Raw genomic sequence first — 4867 nt, forward strand, 5'->3', positions numbered from 1 at the left:
TGTTTGTTGTTATTTTTGTTTTTGTTTTTAGTATTTTTTTCTGTAACTATTTTCTCTGCTTTTCTTTTTCTTTTTTTTTTTTTAAAGATTTTATTTATTTATTTGAGAGATAGCAAAAGAGAGCATGAGCAGAGGCAGGGAAGAGGGAGAAACAGGCTCTCAGCTAAGCAGGGAGCCAGATGTGGGGCTCGATTCCAGAGATCATGACCTGAACTGAAGACAGATGCTTAACCAGTTGAGCCACCCAGCCATCCCTATTTTTAGTATCTTTGTCTAGTTTTGGAATCAGGATCATTATAACCTCATAGAATGAATTTGGAAGTTTTCCTTCCTCTTCTTTTTTTTGTAATAGCTTGACAATCGGTATTAACTCCTTTTTTTTTAAGATTTTATTTTTATTTGACAGAGAGAGACACAGCGAGAGAGGGAACACAAGCAGGGGGAGTGGGAGAGGGAGAAGCAAGCTCCCCGTGGAGCAGGGAGCCCAATGCAGGGCTCGATCCCAGGACCCTGGGGTCATGACCTGAGCTGAAGGCAGACGCTTAATGACTGAGCCACCCAGGCATCCCTGTATTAACTCTTTTTTAAATATTTGGTAGAATTAACCTGTGAAGCCATCTCACCCTGATACTTTTTTGTTAGGAGTTTTTGTTTACTGATTCAATTTCATCACTAGTAATTGGTCTGTTCATATTTTCTATTTCTTCTTGTTTCAGTTTTGGAAGATTATATGTTTCTAGGAATTTGTCCATTTGTTCTAGGTTGTTTAATTTATTGGCATATCATTTTTTATAATATTTATAATTATACATTATATATAATACTTTATATTTCTGTGCTATCAGTTATTTCTCTGTGTTACTGACCTTTTAAATTGCTTTTTATTTTCTATTTTATTTATTTCTGCTTTAATCTTTATTATTGTCTTCCTTCTGCTAGCTTTGGGCTTTGTTCTTTTTCTAGCCTTTTTAGATGTAAGTTTAAGGTGTTTATTTAAGATTTTTCTCATTTCTTGATGTAGGTCTGTATTGTTATATTCCCTCTTAGAACTCCTTTTGCTGTGTCCCAAAGACTTTGGACCATTGTATTTTCATTTTCATTTGTTTTCATATATATATTTTTTTAACTTTTGTCTAAATGTTTTTATTTGAAACAAATAGTTGCACCAAGCAAGAGTTTACTTTCCCCACTCCAAATTAAAACAGAGCGTAATAGGGGCAAACGTCATTTGGCAGACAGTTCCAGTATGTGAACATCCTTCTACTACCTGTGGTTGGGACAACTTTATTCATCAGCAGTCATTCTTACACAAAATATTAACCCCAAAGTACTAATGTCACATAAAAGGAAATGGTCTTAATTTCATGTGTGGGGAAGTATGTTCTATAAATGACAAAAGGTAGGAGAAGCACAAACACAACCGACTCTTAAAAAAAACTAAATAGTTCAAAGAATTTTCCATACCCCCCACCCCTTACTCCCGTATTAAAAAGTAGTGCTGGGGTCTGACACTCAGATTTGGTTTTTATCCTGGCCATTTACAAAGTGTTTGCCCATCTGACTTGCATCATTAGGGTTATGGATAAAAGTTCATTCACTTTGAAGAGAGGTGTATCTACTCCTTCCTCCTCTTCTTGCCTTCATGCTCATGTTCCTTGGGGCGGCTGCTATCTGAGGGTCTTTTAGAGCCACCATGCTGTGGCTTCTTCCAAAAACTTGTCCAAACCAAAAGGATCTTCCTCAAACTGAACTGGTCCTTCTCATCCTCTTTGCCTATGGTCTGAACCAGAAAACTCCTTATCGGGAACAAATCTGTTAGTCTTTATTCTGGCTTCTAGGTCATCACCATACATGTCCTTGTCCAGATTTTTACTAGGCCTGTAAATATTCTGGGCCATATCTTTACCACCTCTCCAGGCTTGATCATAAACGTTGTAAATTTCATCTTCTCCACCTGCAAAACCACTGTCCATACCCTTGGACTGGTTGAAAAACCTTTGGTCATACTGAACTTCATTGGACATCTGAGGATTGGGCACACCAAGAGCAATGACTTCACTGATATCTCGATTTTCATTTCTCTGTAGTTTCGACCTCTTATCAGGAACTGCCCTGGAAAGATTCCTGTTGTGCTGTCTCTCTTTTCGCCTGTCATGCCGGATTTCATCCCTCTCATGTGCCTCCCCATCCTCTTTTTTCACATGGGTTTTGATCCCAGCTCTTCTCTCCCTGGCTTTCTGGGCCATTTCTCTAAGTTTCTCTTCATGTTTCTCCTTTTCTTCTTGAGCCATCTTTCTCTCTACTTGAGCACGCATTTGTACAGCTTCACGAGCCTTCCGATCAGCAATATAGAGGGCTTTGGCCAGCTTGGCAAAGTTCTCATTGATGTGAACTGTCTGCAGGCCTCTTCCATCAACAGCCAGATGTTTGTCTCATGGAATTGTATACCCCTTTGCATTTTTCCAGTTTGAAGTGCAAGGAGGGATCTTCCACTTTTGTTGTTCCTTCACGGTCATCTTTCGGCTAGGAGAATGCATGACAGGTGCAGGAGGGGAAGGTGGTCCTCGGGGAATTTTCTTATTAATCTTGAACCTTGGAGGCTCTGTTGGATCTTTCTGCATTTCCACCATCCGAATAACTCTCTGTTTAGCTCCAGAGTTGAAAGCCACTCCTTGTTGAGATGGTGTGTATCAAATATATTGAGCAGGAGCCAGTTTATCAGCAGCTCGAACTGGCATGGCTGCAGCAACCTTCTGTGATACACATTTTTCTAAGGCTACCCTTGTCTTTTCTGTTATCTCTTTAATGGCTTCTTCATCAGGTCTTTGCAGGTCTGGGTCATCTGCATTCATGACTTCCTTGGGAACCAGGTCAGTATACTTGCTATAAATGACCTTGTCTTTTGACTGTCCTTGCCGAGCAATTGCATCATATTTAATTTTTCCTTCAGCATCCACCTGAATGGCCAGTGCATTGACATTTTTTTCTTTCACCCCATATCCAGTGGATACTGGGCCACATGGATCTCTGGAAAAGCACCTCCATCTCCAAAATCCTCTAATAACCGAGGTATCCAGCCTTTCCGGTACCCGTATGGGGGAGGTTCTCTTCGGGAGGAGACCAGTGAGGTCCGTCGTGATCTCTGGGATCTTGCCCTTTCTTCAGCCTCAAGCTGGTCCTGAGATACCTGAGTAGGTGCAGGTAAAAAGCTGGTGAGTGTGATCTTCTTCCGCTTCTTCCAGTGCGAGCGACCAGTTTTCATATATTTTTAAATTTCCTCTTTGATTTCTCAGTTGACCCATTCATTATTTAGTAGCATGTTACTTAGCCTCCATATATTTGTGTCCTTTCCAGATTTTTTTCTGGTAATTGATTTCTAGTTTCATATCATGGTTGGAAAGTATGCTTGATATGATTTTAATTTTTTGACCTGGGTTTTTGATCCTTCCAGTCCAAGAAGATGGTTTTCAGTGACTTGAGGGACTTTGACCAAATTTAGCTTTCTTCCTTGTCATTGTGGATTTTTAAATGTATTTGTTTGTTGTTAATTTTTCTTTTTCATTCACTCTTCATTTTCTCAAATTTTCTTTTTTCCTTTCTTTTTCTTTTTTTCTACTTATATTTTTTCTCAGTCTTTCTTTTTAAATTTAGTTTGTATTTATTTTGTTTATTTTTATTTTTGTTTGGTATTGTGTTTTGAGTCCATTAAAAGATCAGTTTGTTAGATGGCCTTTAGAAGTGATTTTCTTTTTAAGTGAATTGGACAAAGCCTCTCATCAACTTATCTCAATTTTAAGCTGATTTTTGGATACCTTAACTCCAAGCTTAGCAGTAAATCCATAATGTTGCCAGGCCTTTCTGCCATCTCTGCTGAGCAGGAGACCCACGCTGCAACTGCTGACTCTTTGAGACCATCAGCAATGGTAACTTGATAAAAGCTAAGTTGGTCTAACACATCCTGACTAGAAAAGAGGTGGATGAGCCGATCATTGATGAAATTCAAGAGAACTCCTTCAGCAGTGTGTAAGAGAAAGAGGCCTGAAGGAAACTTTGTTAGTGTCTGATATACAGAACTGCCACCAAAAGGATATTGTTTGTAGAGACTTAAAGGCAGAAAACTTGCTCTGGATACTCACATGAACATCAAGATTGCAAAGTTTTGCTTCAGAAATGAATTTTACAGTAAGTTAGATACCTTCTGTGACAGCCCCTCCCCCTCCCCCATGCTTCCCTAGAACTCTTCCAGGTTCAAAAGTACACCATGGACTGGAGGTGTATGTGTGGAGCCCAAGAGTCATCCTATACACACTGTTCAATGGAGTGTGTATAGGGATCCTTTTGATGGACAGAACTTCAGGGAGCTGTGGGAGTGGGCACTGAGCAGAAAATATCATATTCCCTTTTACTTGTCCATGGAATATGAAAACCTGGTCAAGAAATTTCTCATTCTCAATCCCAGTAAGAGAGGCACTTTAAAACAAATTACGAAGGCTCAGTTGATGAAAGCATGGGACATGAAGAAACCTTATATGGAAACACTCCCTAACTACAAAGATCCCTAGTTGGTGGTGTTCATGAATTAGATATATGAAGAGATGCAGAACTCACTGTTGGGCCAAAAGTACTATAAGATAATGGCTTTCTGTCTCCTGGCCTGCAAGAGATATGATTTGGAGGCCTATATCATCACTTTAATAGATGAGGGGCTTTGACATCTCTGTATCCTGAATTCTTTGCCCTTTTTTTTTCTTCCCAGAGCTGGGCATTGCTCCACAAGCTGCTGTGCAAAGGATATTTGTACCCCTTTTCAAGAGTTTGTTTCTTCCATGTTTGTGGGGGAGGGGAGATGGTTCTATAGAAATAAAAA

The 4867-nt window shown here is 39.6% G+C and overlaps 1 pseudogene; it reads right to left on the minus strand.

Moving 5' to 3' along the window:
- Positions 1 to 1536: 1536 nt before the first annotated feature.
- Positions 1537 to 3262, minus strand: LOC118019370 (annotated as a pseudogene).
- Between the last annotated feature and the right edge of the window lie 1605 nt (positions 3263 to 4867).

Source organism: Mirounga leonina, unplaced genomic scaffold (assembly GCF_011800145.1).
Source record: "Mirounga leonina isolate KUSES-001 unplaced genomic scaffold, KU_Mleo_1.0 Mir_108, whole genome shotgun sequence".
In the NCBI taxonomy this organism is placed as follows: Eukaryota; Metazoa; Chordata; class Mammalia; order Carnivora; family Phocidae; genus Mirounga; species Mirounga leonina.